General features: G+C 39.4%; 1 long non-coding RNA gene and 1 other non-coding gene across 2 annotated transcripts in view; one reads left to right on the top strand and one right to left on the bottom strand.

The window, feature by feature from the left end:
- Positions 1–17,616, bottom strand: part of LOC141276968 (uncharacterized) — a 137,994-nt gene that overhangs the window by 115,807 nt on the left and 4,571 nt on the right. The gene's annotated exons all lie outside the window — the stretch shown is intronic.
- Positions 3,043–3,149, top strand: LOC117308891 (U6 spliceosomal RNA). The gene has a single exon (XR_004523143.1). It is a non-coding gene; the product is annotated as a U6 spliceosomal RNA (small nuclear RNA).

Genomic DNA, 17,616 nt, shown 5'->3' with positions numbered 1-17,616 from the left:
TTGACAAAAGATCTATGGAAACATGAACTTTAAAATATTCCTCATTACTTCCTGAACATGGGTGATTATGATTCTTTAATTTTGTTTTGACTGAAATCATAAAGCAAAGGCATGGATATACTGCAAGTTGCAGCCACACCATAAGCATAAACAATCCATATCTCTAAGCAAACCTTTTATAGCCTAAATAAGTCTAGAAGACAATGAGAGCAGTAAGTAAGTTAGATTTAAAAGCAAGATTTGATCTGTAGCTCAAGGAATTCAGAGCAGAAAGAGAGCCTGTTCATTCTATTACCAGGACCACAGTTGACAATTTTTCAGCCTTATCACATATCTCAAAACAACAGAGCATAATTCCCACCTTGAACTAAATTGTCTGAAGAAATTTAGTACTACTCTGCTCCTCTGAAGTCCAAATAACTTGCTTAACTGTATAACTTAGTCTCCCCAAAATAAGGAGAGAAGAAAATTCTCTTCTGGTCCATTCTCTAGCCTTCAGGGATACTGCCAAGATAAAGCTTCCCAGAGATTTCTAACATAACTGTTTGTGTTGGACAAAAACAATGTGTCATCTCTGTCAGAATATCCCACATCAATTCCTATGGAAAAGAAGGAACGAATCAATGTTCATGAAATCCTTGTTACATTTGGTCAAGTTCTGTTGGAGACAGAGTCAGAAAGTTTATTTCTCCTCCTTTGGAAATCTACAGTGACCATCACTGGAGTTTCCATGCACCAAACTTCCCACTGACAAGAGTAAGAGGTAAGCTAATTAAATAAAGTTTGGAACATGCTGCTTAATTTCTTCATCAAAAGGCCCTCCCTTGTTTTGTGCATATTTGTTCAATGGAATTACCTTGCAGCTCTAGCTATGCCACACTGCTGATTGCTTTAAAAGATGTATTACCTTCTCTTTTCTAACGACTCTTCACTCTTTCCCTGGGTACTACTGTCATATGATTTTAAATATTATCTGTATGCTGATGATGCCCAAATCTCAAATCTCAAATCTCCATCCCTGATTTTCGCTTGACTTCCAGACTTTTATATGCAACTTCCCACTTGATGTATCCATTAGGATGAGGAATAGAAATCTCAAACATGAGCCTTTTAAAAACAACTCTTGATTTCCATCCTATACCTATTTCTCTCAGAAGCATCTGCTCACTTGCTCAAGCCCCAGATCTAGGATTCATCCTTGATTATTTCTTTGCTTCTCCATCAGCAACTGCTGTCCAACTGGCCTCCAAAATGAATAATGAACAAGTAAAAACTTAAATTAATATTAATTAACATAGTGATAAGTGTCATGAAGACTATGAATCGGGGTGATATTAGAGGAAGGAGTGGGGTTGTACTTTTGGTAGGGTAGTCAGGGAAAGCCTTTTTAAAAAATATTTATTTATTTTTGGCTGCATCGGGTCTTAGTTGTGGCACACGGGATCTTCATCGCAGCGTGCGGGCTCTTTGTTGCGGTGCACAGGCTTCTGTCTAGTTGTAGCGTGTGGGCTGCAGAGCGCATGGGCTCTGTAGTTGTGGTGTGTGGGCTATCTAGTTGTGGCTCACAGGCTCTCTAGTTGCGGCGCACAGGCTTAGTTGCCCCATGGCATGTGGGATCTTAGTTCCCCAACCAGGGATTGAACCCGTGTCCCTTGCACTGGAGGGTGGATTCTTAACCACTGGACCACCAGGGAAGTCCCAGGGAAAGCCTCTTTAGGAAGGTGAAAATTCTGTCATCTGGACATCTGGATGGAGATGTCCATTCCAGGCAGAAGCAACAACTCTAAGGAAAGAAAGAAGGCTGCTTTGAATGAGGGGGGAAGTACCATAACCTCTGGTTGCAAAGGGAGATAGGAGTCAACTCATATGGGACACTTTAAGCCAAAATAAGGACTTTGGAGTTTACCTACCCAAGTGCAATAGCAAGTCATCAGCAGGCTTTAACCTGGGGATGACAAGATATATTTTATTTTTAGAAGATCACTCAAGATCCTCAGACAACATGAGCTGAATTCAGTTGCTTCCTTCCATTACCATCACTTCCACACACAGATACTACTGATCCAACTGAAAACACACAGAAATGCTGTGTAAAAGCACAGAGCAATAATAGAGAACACATAATCAACTCAGAAGAAGGAAGGAAAGAAAAGGAGAGCAAGGAAGAGAAAAGCCTTAAGAAACCAAGATGAAAAAAGAACTCAAACACTGAGTGGTAATTCTAATAACTGTTGAGAGAGAAGCCCAAGGCGGCATGGGTATGGATATCAGCCCTGGATGCTAGGGCTGGGAACAGAGTCAGATGGCGGTGGGAGTGGGGTCGTAGGAGGGGTGTGTTCTACCCTGAAGGTAGGAAAAGGAGATATGGCCCAGGGGCAGTGTGAGGTAGGAAAAAATTCCTGCACAGAGCAAAGTTCCTGAAAGAATTTCCCTGTCTGGATAAAGAGGACTAGAAGAGCTCTACCCATCAGCTCAGGGAAGAGAAAAGGAAGCTTACAAATTGCTGGGAATTTAAATGGAAAACAAATAAAATCTTTCGTGAAATTGAAACCCCACACGAGAAACGGCATCAGAAGTTACAATGCATAGGGAGTGTAATAAACTCAAGCCAAGAGGATATTATAAAAATTTCTCCACTACTGCTGAACCCCTGAAGCCCAAGCAAAAGTGAATGCAAAATTGAGCCACAAGGGAGTGCCTGACTTACATGGGGAAAACAACCCCAGTTTAACAAGCGTTCACAATAAAAAATTACAAACCACACAAGAAATAAAACCATTTGAAGGAGAAGAGCAGACACAACCATTAATAAACTTAATACCACACATTGTAGAGTAGTTGACAAAATCTAAAAGAGATTATAAAATAAGAATGGAAACTAAAATCAAAGAGCTGGCACTAGGAAAAAGAAGAGACACGTTGAAAACAAAAACCAAACACATACTGCTTTAAACATTAAAAAAATTACTTATTCCATAACAATCTTAAGAAAGAAGCACAAAGACAGAGGTCTCACACTTCCTGACTTCAAAACATATTACAGTGCTCGCCATGGCAGCACATACACTAAAATTGGAATGATACAGAGAAGATTAGCATGGCCCCTGTGCAAGGATGACACACAAATTTGTGAAGCGTTCCATGTTTTTCCAGGCCTTAGCAGAAGACAGCAGCATCCTAGAGGGCCCACAACAATGATCAGTTGCCAGAGCAGCCACCACCAGTGTCTCAAACCTCACAGTGAGCCACAGCGACCCCCCTGCCTTCACAGGTGACCCTCCAACACTAACAGGTCCACCCACCCACAGCCCATCACCTTCTGCATTTCCTCCATGACCTCGTGCTTCAACTCTTACTCTTCTCTCATCTTCCTCACAGCAACCAGCCAGACTGATCTTCCTCAAATCAGAGACTAATCTCAACATTCACAGAAAGATACACAAGATGAAAAGGCAGAGAGCTATGTACCAGATGAAGGAACAAGATAAAACCCCAGAAAAACAACTAAATGAAGTGGAGATAGGCAACATTCCAGAAAAAGAAATCAGAATAATGATAGTGAAGATGATCCAGGACCTCAGAAAAGATGGAGGCAAAGATCAAGAAGATGCAAGAAATGTTTAACAAAGACATAGAAGAATTAAAGAACAAATACCTAGAAGAATTAAAGAACAAACAAACAGAAATGAACAATACAATAACTGAAATGAAAAATACACTTGAAGCAGGGCTTCCCTGGTGGCGCAGTGCTTGGGAGTCCGCCTGCCGATGCAGGGGACACGGGTTCATGCCCCGGTGCGGGAAGATCCCACATGCCGTGGAGTGGCTGGGCCCGTTAGCCATGGCCACTGAGCCTGCGTATCCGGAGCCTGTGCTCCACAACGGGAGAGGCCACAGCAGTGAGAGGCCCGTGTACCGCAAAAAAAAAAAATAATAATACACTTGAAGGAATCAATAGCAGAATAATTGAGGCAGAAGAATGGATAAGTGAACTGAAAGACAGAATGGTGAAATTCACCGCCACAGAACTGAGTAAAGAAAAAAGAATGAAAAGAAATGAAGACAGCCTAAGAGACCTTTGGGACAACATTAAACGTGACAACATTCACATTATAGGGGTGCCAGAAGGAGAAGAGAGAGAGAAAGGACCCGAGAAAATATTTAAAGAGATTATAGTTGAAAACTTCCCTAACATGGGAAAGGAAATAGGCACCCAACTCCAGGAAGTGCAGAGAGTCCCAGGCAGGATAAACCCAAGGAGAAACATGCGGAGACACACAGTAATCAAATTGACAAAAATTAAAGACAAAGAAAAATTATTGAAAGCAACAAGGGAAAAACGACAAATAACATACAAGGGAACTCCCATAACGTTAAAAGCTGACTTCTCAGCAGAAACTCTACAAGCCAGAAGGGAGTGGCATGATACATTTAAAGTGATGAAAGGGAAGAACCTACAACCAAGATTACTCTACCCAGCAAGGATCTCATTCAGATTCGACAGAGAAATCAAAAGCTTTACAGACAAGCAAAAGCTAAGAGAATTCAGGACCACCAAACCAGCTCTACAACAAATGCTAAAGGAACTTCTCTAAGTGGGAAACACAACAGAAGAAAAGGACCTACAAAAACAAACCTAAAACAATTAGGAAAATGGTAACAGGAACATACATATCGATAATTACCTTAAATGTGAATGGATTAAATGCTCCAACCAAAAGACACAGGCTCCCTGAATGGATACAAAAACAAGACCCATATATATGCTATCTACAACAGACCCACTTGAGACCTAGGGACACATACAGACTGAAAGTGAGGTGGGGAGATGGAAAAAGATATTCCATGCAAATGGAAATCGAAAAAAAGCTGGAATAGCAATACTCATATGAGATAAAGTAGACTTTAATATAAAGAATGTTACAAGAGACAAGGACAGACACTACATAATGATCAAGGGATCAATCCAAGAAGAAGATACAACATTTATGAATATATATGCACCCAACATAGAGCACCTCAGTATATAAGGCAACGGCTAACAGCTATAAAAGAAGAAATTGACAGCAACACAATAATATTGGGGGATTTTAACACCTCACACCAATGGACAGATCATCCAAACAATTTACAAGGAAACACACGCTTTAAATGACACAATAGACCAGACAGATTTAATTGATGTTTATAAGACATTCCATCCAAAAACAGCACACTACACTTTCTTCTCAAGTGCTCATGGAACATGTTCCAGGAGACATCATATCTTCGGTCACAAAACAAGCCTTGGGAAATTTAAGAAAACTGAAATCGTATCAAGTATCTTTTCCGACCACAACACTATGAGACTAGATATCAATTACAGGAAAAAATCTGTAAAAAATACAAACACGTGGAGGCTAAACAATACATTACTAAATAACCAAGAGATCACTGAGGAAATCAAAGAGGAAATCAAAAAATACCTAGAGACAAATGACAATGAAAACACGATGATCCAAAACCTATGGGATGCAGCAAAAGCAGTTCTAAGAGGGAAGTTTATAGCAATACAAGCCTACCTCAAGAAACAAGAAAAATTTCAAATAAACAATCTAACCTTACAGCTAAAGGAACTAGAGAAAGAAGAACAAACAAAACCCAAAGTTAGCAGAAGGAAAGAAATCATAAAGATCAGAGCACAAATAAATGAAACAGAAGCAAAGAAAACAATAGCAAAGATCAATAAAACTAAAAGCTGGTTCTTTGAGAAGATAAACAAAATTGATAAACGATTACCCAGACTCATCAAGGAAAACAGGGAGAGGACTCAAATCAATAAAATTAGAAATGAAAAAGGAGAAGTTACAACAGACACCACAGAAATACAAAGCATCCTAAAAGACTACTAGAAACAACTTTATGCCAATAAAATGGACAACCTGGAAGAAATGGACAAATTCTTAGAAAGGTATAACCTTCCAAGACTGAACCAGGAAGAAATAGAAAATATGAACAGAACAATCACAAGTAATGAAATTGAAATTATGATTAAAAATCTTCTAACAAACAAAAGTCCAGGACCAGATGGCTTCACAGGTGAATTCTATCAAACATTTGGAGAAGAGTTAACACTCATCCTTCTCAAACTCTTCCAAAAAACTGCAGAGGAAGGAACACTCCCAAACTCATTCTATGAGGCCACCATCATCCTGATACCAAAACCAGACCAAGATACCACCAAACAAAAAAATTACAGACCAATATCACTGATGAATATAGATGCAAAAACATTCAACCAAATATTAGCAAACAGAATTCAACAACACATTAAAAGGATCATACACCATGTTCAAGTGGGATTTATCCAGGGATACAAGGATTCTTCAATATATGCAAATCAATCAATGTGATATACCATATTAACAAATTGAAGAATAAAAACCAAATGATCATCTCAATAGATTCAGAAAAAGCTTTTGACAAAATTGAAAACCCATTTATGATAAAAACTCTACAGAGGTGGACATAGAGGGATCCTACCTCAACATAATATAGGCCATATAAGACAAACCCACAGCAAACATCATTCTCAATGGTGAAAAACTGAAAGCATTTCCTCTAAGATCAGGAACAAGACAAGGATGTCCACTCTCACCACTATTATTCAACATAGTTTTGGAAATCCTGGCCATGGCAATCAGAGAAGAAAAAGAAATAAAAGGAATACAAATTAGAATAGAAGAAGTAAAATTGTCACTGTTTGCAGATAACATGATACTATACATAGAGAATCCTAAAGATGCCACCAGAAAACTACTAGAGCTAATCAATGAATTTGGTAAAGTTGCAGGATACAAAATGAATGTACAGAAATCTCTTGCATCCTATACACTAATGATGAAAAATCTGAAAGAGAAATTAGGAAACACTCCCATTTACCACTGCAACAAAAAGAATAAAATACCTAGGAATTAACCTACCTAGGGAGACAAAAGACCTGTATGCAGAAAACTATAAGACACTGATGAAAGAAATTAAAGATGATACCAACAGATGGAGAGATATACCATGTTCTTGGATTGGAAGAATCAATATTGTGAAAATGACTATACTACCCAAAACAATCTACAGATTCAATGCAATCCCTATCAAATTACCAATGGCATTTTTCACAGACCTAGAACAAAAAATTTCACAATTTGTATGGAAACACACAAAGACCCCGAATAACCAAAGGAGTCTTGAGGGTAAAAAACGGAGCTGGAGGAATCAGGCTCCCAGACCTCAGACTATACTACAAAGCTACAGTAATCAAGACAGTATGGTACTGGCACAAAAACAGGAACATAGATCAATGGAACAGGATAGAAAGCCCAGAGATAAATCCACGCACCTACGATCAACTAATGTATGACAAAGGAGGCAAGGATATACAATGGAGAAAAGACAGTCTCTTCAATAAGTGGTGCTGGGAAAACTGGACAGCTACATGTAAAAGAATGAAATTAGAACACTCCCTAACACCATAAACAAAAATAAACACAAAATAGATTAGAGACCTAAATGTAAGATTGGATACTATAAAACTCTTAGAGGAAAACATAGGAAGAACACTCTTTGACATAAATCACAGCAAGATCTTTTTTGATCCGCCTCCTAGAGTCATGAAAATAAAAACAAAAATAAACAAATGGGACCTAATGAAACTTAAAAGCTTTTGCAAAGCAAAGGAAACTACAATCAAGACGAAAAGACAACCCTCAGAATGGGAGAAAATATTTGCAAACAAATTAGTGGACAAAGGATTAATCTCCAAAATATATAAACAGCTCATGCAGCTCAATATCAAAAAAAAAAAAAAAACCCAATCCCAAAATGGGCAGAAGACGTAAATAGACATTTCTCCAAAGAAGACATACAGATGGCCAAGAAGCACATGAAAAGCTGCTCCACATCACTAATTATTAGAGAAATGCCAATCAAAACTACAATGAGGTATCACCTCACACCAGTCAGAATAGGCATCATCAGAAAATCTACAAACAACAAATGCTGGAGAGGGTGTGGAGAAAAGTTAACCCTCTTGCACTGTTGGTGGAAATGTAAATTGATACAACCACTCTGGAGAACAGTATGGAGGTTCCTTAAAAAACTAAAAATAGAATTACCATATGACCCAGCAATCCCACTACTGGGCATATACCCACAGAAAACCATAATTCAAAAGACACATGCACCCCAATGTTCACTGCAGCACTATTTACAATAGCCAGGACATGGAAGCAACCTAAATACCCATCGACAGACGAATGGATAAAGAAGATGTGGGGGCTTCCCCGGTGGCACAGTGGTTGAGAGTCCGCCTGCCAATGCAGGGGACATGGGTTTGTGCCCCGGTCTAGGAAGATCCCACATGCCGCCGAGTGGCTGGGTCCGTCAGCCATGGATGCTGGGATTGCGCATCTGAGCCTGTGCTCTGCAACAGGAGAGGCCATGGCAGTGAGAGGCCCGCGTACGGCAAAAAAAAAAAAAGGCCCACATACCGCAAAAAAAAAAAAGAGGATGTGGTACATATATATACTGGAATATTACTCAGTCATAAAAAGGAATAAAATTGGGTCATTTGTAGAGACGTGGATGATTCTAGAGACTGTCATACAGAGTGAAGTAAGTCAGAAAGAGAAAAACAAATATCATATATTAATGCATATATGTGGAACCTAGAAAAATGATACAGATGAACCGGTTTGCAGGGCAGAAATAGAGACCCAGATGTAGAGAACAAACGTATGGACAGCAAGGGGGGAAAGTGGCCAGGGAAGGGTGGTGGTGGTGTGATGAACTGGGAGATTAGGATTAACATACATACACTAATATGTATAAAATGGATAACTAATAAGAACCTGCTGTATAAAAAAATTAAAAATAAATACATTTTTAAAAACATATTACAAAGCTGCAGTAATTAAAGCAGTATGGTTCTGGCATAAAGACAGACATATAAACCTATGGAACAAAACAGCTTAGAAGTAGACCTACACATCTATGGTCAAATGATCTTTGATAAGGGTGTCAAGACTACGCAATGGGGAAAGGATAGTCTCTTCAACAAATATGCCTGGAAAACTGGATATCCACAGACAAAAGAATGATATTGGACCCTTATTCTACACCATATACAAAAAATAAATTCAAAATAGATGAAATATTTAAATGCAAGAGATGAAACTATAAAACTCCTAGAATAAAACACAGGGAAAGCTTCATAATATTGGGGTCAGCAATGATTTCTTGGACATGATAACAAAAGAAAAAACAGACAAGTGGGACTACATAACTAAAAAGCTTCTGTGCAGCAAAGGAAACTATCAACAGAGCAAAAAAACAATCCACAGAATGAGAGAAAATATTTGTACACTATATATCTAATAAGGAGTTAATATCCAAAATATATAAGAACTCCTACAACTCAAGAGCAAAAAAAAATGTCTTTTTTTTAATGGGCAAAGGACTTGAATAGACATTTCTCCAAAGAAGACATACATGTACCCAATAGGTACATGAAAAGATTCTCATCATTAATCATCAGGGAAATGCAAATCAAAAGAACAATGCAATATCACCTCACACCTGTTTGGATGGCCATTCTCAAAAAACAAAACAAAACAACAAAAAGTTAACAAGCATTGGGGAGGATGTGGAGAAACTGGAAACTTGTACACTGTTGGAGGAAATGTAAATTGGTGCAGCCACTACGGAAAACAGAGTGGAAGTTCCTCAGAAAATTAAAAATAGAACTATCATATGATCAAGCGATCGCACTTCAGGATATTCATCAAAAAAAAAATGAAATTGGGATCTCAAAGAAGCATCTGCACTCCCATGTTCACAGCAGCATTATTCACAATAGCCAAGAGGTGGAAACAACCTACATGTCCATGGACAAATGAAAGAATAAAGAAAATATGGTATATACATGCAGTAGAGTACTATTCGGCCTTTAAAAAGAAAGAAATCCTATCATCATTTACTACAGCATGTATGAACTTTGAGGACACAATGCTAAGTGCAATAAGCAAGTCAACAAGAAGGGCAAATACTGCATGATTCCAATCATATGAGGTATCTAAAGTAGTCAAACTCATGGAAGCAGAAAGTAGAATGGTGGTTGCCAGTGGTTGGGGGCAGGGGAAGAAATGAGGAGTTATTGTTCAATGGGTATAGAGTTTCAGTCTATGAAAAAGTTGATAAAAGATGAAAAAGTTCTAGAGATCTACTGTATAACATTGCACATAAAACTAGGAGTACTGTGCTGTACACTTAAAAATTTCCTAAGAGGGTAGATTTCATGTTATGTGTTTTTTTAGCACAGTAAAAAATTTTAGGGACACATCTACATCTTAATAAATGATTTTATAACCAAGAAATTATTCATTAAATTTTTTAAATTCACTGAATACGTTATAGAAGAATCAGCTCAAGACAAAATTAGTTAACTCCAAATACATTTGAGGAAATTATACAAAATACAGCACAAATAGAAAGGAATATACAATCTGCAGGAGGGAGTAAGAAACAAAGACTAGAAAAAAAGGTTTAACATATATCTAGTAGGATAATAAGAGAGAATGGTGAAAAAGCAATATTTAGGTCTGACTACTCACAGGACTCTATTCTCCTGGACACAAAGTTTGGCCCGAGGGTGAGGATATGTTGAAACATGTCTAAATAGAGTATCTCCTTAGGGTAGATATATGATGTTGGGAGATTTAAGAACTTTTCACTGGATTGCAAGGTACAATTTCAGAATCAGGGTATTGTGCTTTGGGTGGTGGGGGGTAGAGACACGTGCAGCATGAGATGGAAACTTTTATAATTCCTTAACTTTGTTCCATACCTATTTTATTCTTTCTTTCCACAAGTTACATCCAGGGGGAACCCAAAAAACAAAAGCACACACTTCTGAGCATGCACTGTGAACCCAACACTTTTCTAGGCAATGGGAATAAGATGAGTTAAGACCTGATCCACAGAGAATCAGAACATCAGGGGCTGAAAGGGACCGAAGGCAGCCTCCTGGTGTCACATTCAGAGCTCCTCTGCTCTGTCTTCCTCCCTCACAATTCTAGAGCACCGTGTGCCAGGCATGACAATGACTGAGAGCTAAATAAAGGTATTTTAACCTCCTCTAGACCCTGGTTTGAGTTCATAATGAAATGAAATGCGCCAGGCTCCCTCTGGTAGCCAGGGTCGCTCTCCCCGTGCTCTTTTGGCAGAAGCATCTCATTTGAAACAGCTTGGGCTCCCCGGGCTCTTTGTAAGGATTGGTGGGGATGAGTTTTGATGTTTTACGATTGTTGTGAAAAATCCTCTGCTCACAGCCTAAGAGAGAGCAAGGCCATGCATAGACTGGGGGCCAAATCATCAGGCACTGGGCACACTGGAACCTGTAGCCAGATGACCCTGGATGGCAGTGGGGTCTGCTGAGTGATCAGGACGGGGCAGCAGACACAACGATTAAATAGGGACTGTTGAAAATGAAGGAAGACACTGCAAAATAAAAAAGCACTGCCGTACTACACTCTAAACAAAATGGATTAAAGAATCAACTTAAATCCTTTTGCACTTGAGTGAAAATTCAAGTAAGTCAGCTCGAAAGATATCTGGATCAGCAGCTTACCTTCAAGGCGGCTAAATGTAAGTTGCTCTTTCTTCCTAGAAATCATTCCTTTAACTTCATTAGACATAGGGTGACTTTTTAAAAAATTTGCTTAGAGACAGTCTTAGTTTATATCTGTGTGTCAGGTTTATCTTTTTCAGCACCAGTTCCGGATTTTTTAAACAAAGTATTATGATTAGCACTATTATTATTATTTGCATTAAAGTTAGCCAGGATGGGCTCAGTAGACTTCCAGTGCGATGCTGTGATGTGACTCTCAGAGCTCCCATCAGAACTGAAAGACTATTCCCTAACTGCCAGGAGGGGCTTCTGGCAGAAAGCCCCACGAGGCCACACCCCCTTCCCAGGGTACCCACGCCCAATGACTGGTTTATGTGAAAGTACAAATGTCCAGCCCCCTCACCCAACTTCAGAGCTCCCTATGGGGTTGGCCCATGTTGAGGCTGCCTCATAAGCCAGCTTCTCCTTCTGCCCAATCCTCCCGTCTTTTCCGAGCCTATGGTCCCAAGAGCACTCCCTAACAAACTCCTGTACCCCAATTTCCATCTCAGCAGGCCACAGCCTCTGGCAATCACCATTTGGTGCTTTTACTTCCTACCATGGACTTGCCTAGTAGTATGTGAGACACAGATAGTGTGTTCTCACTCTGGTTAAATCCAAGGATGCTGAGATAACCTATCTCACTTTTCCCAATCTTATTCAGCCACAACACATGATGGACAAAGTGATGCCCAGATGGCTCTTCAAAGAAGGATGTGCTGCCTAGCTGTGGGCAGTGCAGTGAGCAGGACGGTCTCTAGCTGTCAGCTTCTTCAGGGTGTGCCTCAGCTGCAGAGAGTGGCCCCACCAAATGTCATCCCCTTCCAGGACAGCCCATACTTGGTGACCAGGTGAGGTGTGCGTATAAAGATCCAGCCACTTGGGCCCTATATGGGACACCTCTGATGGGCCACACTCATTCCAGAACTCTCAGCCAGGTTAGCCAAGGCATCATCAAGCCTGCATTGAAGTTGGACAGCTCCCTCTGCCCAGTCTTGCTTTTCCCTCTTCCTTTCGTGGGTGTTGTTCCCAAATAAACATCTTGAACCCCAAACTTCCTCTCAGCAGCTGCTTCTGGATAATTCAATCTGCAACACAACACCTCTCTTTTCAGGACAGCTTATGGGGTGTTCACTTAACAAAGAAAGTGTGTTAGGAAACTAGCAGCTAGGAACAGCTCCTTCCCATCTGGGAAATGGAGAAAGAAGATTTGGTGTTGCTGCCTCTGCTGGCCCCTGGGATACTAGCCAGTTGTGGGGAGAACACCGTCTTAATTTGAGAGATGCCTGCTATCAGCAGGCCACCATTCGTGCAGTCTGTGGAAAACAAGTCTAGGTATATGTGAAATATTTATGGAAAATAAAGACTGAGTAGTCCTCTGTCCCATAGAAAATAGAAAGTAATATAACTGCTCCTGCTACAGTGGTATGCTGCATAAATCTACAACTATTCTGTATTTATTTGGTAACACTTTTAAAATTGGCAACAAATATTTTCACATTAATGGGCTCAAAAAAATGAAAGGGACTGTTTAATCAACAAATACTCCATTCGTGAGAAAGTTGATGACAAACCTATAAATTTCAAAATGTTTATCAACACTGACGACCTACCATGGGGACCATATAATACCACTGATTCCACAAAATTCAGAAGACACAAAAATGCTGAAGCATCAACACCAGCTTCCAAAGATTGTGCCTGAAGACAATGACCTAACACATACAGTTTTGGAAAGCATGCGGCAAAGCAAGACTTTGCATTTAGATCAAATAACTGTTTCTCTAAATTCATTTTATTCTAAATATTAATTAATTTATAACATTAACTTTATTCCATTTTTCTTGTGCACATACCAAAATTGTAGCTGTTAATGCACTGGCTCCAACGCAGAAACACAATTAAATGATGCCACTTTTACATCAGTGTAATCAGGCACTGCATATTGGAAAATGATTATTTTTCAATAATGATTCAATTTTTTAAATGTCATGGTACCAAAGTAAAGTATTTGGAATTTCATCCTGTTGAAAGTAAAACATTTGACATTCCTAGAGCGAGATGCCATTATAAACTCAGTTAAATGAATCAGTGTTACTGTAAATTCAGTGTTTAAAATGTTCCAACTAAAGTTATCCTTGCATAACAATATAAATACAAATTTTGATGGAGCATAGTGCCATGGTAAAACCATGTTCTTTCTAAAGAAATTTATGGAGTAGAAATGTGCTTGGCATTGGGTGTGCTGCAACATAATTTATCTTTGCACTCAAGCTGTCAAATAGTAGCAGTAGCTATAAAAATTTATAAACATTATAACATATACATAGTTAGAATAACTGAACTACACATTTTGTGTGAAACAACCTGATTTTGAATACAAAGCAGTATGTGTTTTTCTCCTTGCTGGCTGCCATAGTAGGATTAGAGATATTTGAGCCTTTGAAGAAATAATTTGTAAATGAATCTAAGTGCCCTATAATGGTATTGAACTCTTTATAAACGAGCCTTCTAAATTTGGGCTATATTTTTCCAAAATAGTTTTGGAAAATTTCTTATCCACATTTTCAATGAATGAAAGATCAAAAAGCTCCAGTTTTCCAGACTTTCAGAAAATGGGGATTATTGGTAACAAGGTATTAAAAACAGCAAGACACTATAATTGGTCCCCATAAAGAAAGGAACTGAACAAATTAAATGGTGACAGCTCAGTAGAGGAACCAAGATGGTGCGGTAGAAGGACGTGCTCTCACTCCCTCTTGTGAGAACACCAGAATCACAACTAGCTGCTGGACAATCATTGACAGGAGGACACTGGAACTCACCAAAAAAATACCCCACATCCAAAGACAAAGGAGAAGCCACAATGAGATGGTAGGAGGGGTGCAATCACAGGAAAATCAAATCCCATAACTGCTAGGTGGGAGACTCACAAACTGGAGAACACTTATAACACAGAAGTCCACCCACTGGAGTGAAGGTTCTGAGCCGCACGTCAGGCTTCCCAACCCGGGGGTCCGGCAACGGGAGGAGGAATTCCTAGACAACCAGACTTTGAAGCCTAGTGGGATTTGATTGCAGGACTTTGACAGGACTGGGGAAAACAGAGACTCCACTCTTGGAGGGCACACACAAAGTAGTATGTGCATCGGGACCCAGGGGAAGGAGCAGTGACCCCAGGGTAGACTGAACCAGACCTATCTGCTAGTGTTGGAGGGTCTCCTGCAGAGGCGGGAGGCGGCTATGGCTCACGGTGGGGCCAAGGACACTGGCAGCAGAAGTTCTGGGAAGTACTCCTTGGTATGAGCCCTCCCAGAGTCTGTCATTAGCCCCACCAAAGAGCCCAGGTAGGCTCCAGTGTTGGGTTGCCTCAGGCCAAACAACCAACAGGGAGGGAACCCAGCCCCACCCATCAACAGTCAACTGGATTAAAGCTTTACTGAGCTCTGCCCACCAGAGCAACAGTCAGCTCTACCCACCACCAGTCCCTCCCATCAGGAAACTTAACACAAGCCTCTTAGACAGCCTTATCCACCAGAAGGCAGACAGCAGAAGCAAGAAGAACGACAATCCAGCAGCCTGTGGAACAAAAACCACATTCACAGAAAGACAGACAAGATGAAAAGGCAGAGGGCTATGTACCAGATGAAGGAACAAGAAGAAACCCCAGAAAAACAACTACATGATGTGGAGATAGGCAACCTTCCAGAAAAAGAATTCAGAATAATGATAGTGAAGATGATCCAGGACCTCAGAAAAAGAATGGAGGCAAGATCGAGAAGATGCAAGAAATGTTTAACAAAGACCTAGAAGAATTAAAGAACAAACACCTAGAAGAATTAAAGAACAAACAAACAGAAATGAACAATACAATAACTGAAATGAAAACTACACTAGAAGGAATTGATAGCAGAATAACTGAGGCAGAAGAACAGATACGTGACCTGGAAGACAGACTGGTGGAATTCACTGCTGCAGAACAGAATAAAGAAAAAACAATGAAAAGAAATGAAGACAGCCTAAGAGACCTCTGGGACAACATTAAACACAACAACATTCGAATTATAGCGGTCTCAGAAGGAGAAGAGATAGAGAAAGGACCAGTGAAAATATTTGAAGAGATTATAGTAAAAAACTACCCTAACATGGGAAAGGAAATAGCCACCCAAGTCCAGGAAGCACAGAGTCCCATACAGGATAAACCCAAGGAGAAACATGCCAAGACACATAGTAATCAAATTGGCAAAAATTAAAGAAGAAGAAAAATTATTGAAAGCAGCAAGGGAAAAACGACAAATAACATACAAGGGAACTCCCATAAGGTTAAAAGCTGATTTCTCAGCAGAAACTCTACAAGCCAGAAGGGAGTGGCACGATATACTTAGAGTGATGAAAGGGAAGAACCTACAACCAAGATTAATCTACCCGGCAAGGATCTCATTCAGATTCAATGGAGAAATCAAAAGCTTTACAGACAAGCAAAAGTTAAGAGAATTCAGCACTACCAAACCAGCTCTACAACAAATGCTAAAGGAACTTCTCTAAGTGGGAAACACAACAGAAGAAAAGGACCTACAAAAAGAAACCCAAAACGATTAAGAAAATGGTCAAGGGAACATACATATCGATAATTACCCTAAACGTGATGGATTAAATGCTCCAACCAAAAGACACAGGCTTGCTGAATGGATACAAAAACAAGACCCATATATATGCTGTCTACAAGAGACCCACTTGAGACCTAGGGACACATACAGACTGAAAGTGAGGGAATGGAAAAAGATATTCCATGCACATGCAAATCAAAAGAAAGCAACACTCATATCAGATAAAATAGACTTTAAAATAAAGAATGTTACAAGAGACAAGGAAGGACACTACATAATGATCAAGGGATCAATCCAAGAAGAAGATATAACAATTATAAATATATATGCACCCAACATAGGAGCACCTCAATACATAAGGCACCTGCTAACAGCTATAAGAGGAAATCGACAGTAGCACCATAATAGTGGGGGACGTTAACAACTCACTTACACCAATGGACAGCTCATCCAAAATAAAAATAAATAAGGAAACAGAAGCTTGAAATGACACAATAGACCAGACAGATTTAATTGATAATTATAGGACATTCCAACCAAAAAGAGCAGATTACAGTTTCTTCTCAAGTGCACACGGAACATTCTCTAGGATAGATCACATCTTGGGCCACAAATCAAGCCTCAGTAAATTTAAGAAAACTGAAATCATATCAAGCATCTTTTCTGACCACAACGCTATGAGATTAGATTAATTATAGGGAAAAAAAGTAAAACACACAAACACATGGAGGCTAAGCAACACGTTACTAAATAACCAAGAGATCACTGAAGAACTCAAAGAGGAAATCAAAAAATACCTAGAGACAAATGACAATGAAAACACGACAATCCAAAACCTATGGGATGCAGCAAAGCAGTTCTAAGAGGGAAGTTTATAGCTATACAAGCCTACCTCAAGAAATAAGAAAAATTTCAAATAAACAATCTAACCTTATGCCTAAAGGAACTAGAGAAAGAACAAACAAAACCCAAAGTTAGCAGAAGGAAAGAAATCATAAAGATCAGAGCACAAATAAATGAAATAGAAACAAAGAAAACAATAGCAAAGATCAATAAAACTAAAAGTTGGTTCTTTGAGAAGATAAACAAAATTGATAAACCATTAGCCAGACTCACCAAGAAAATGAGGGAGAGGACTCAAATCAATAAAATTAGAAATGAAATAGAAGCTACAACAGACACCACAGAAATACAAAGCATCCTAAGTGACTACTACAAGCAACTCTATGCCAATAAAATGGACAACCTGGAAGAAATGGAAAAATTCTTAGAAAGGTATAACCTTCCAAGACTGAACCAGGAAGAAAT

The sequence above is a fragment of the Tursiops truncatus genome, chromosome 18 (assembly GCF_011762595.2).
Source record: "Tursiops truncatus isolate mTurTru1 chromosome 18, mTurTru1.mat.Y, whole genome shotgun sequence".
Lineage (NCBI taxonomy): Eukaryota > Metazoa > Chordata > Mammalia > Artiodactyla > Delphinidae > Tursiops > Tursiops truncatus.
This window is presented reverse-complemented; position numbering and strand designations above follow the sequence as displayed.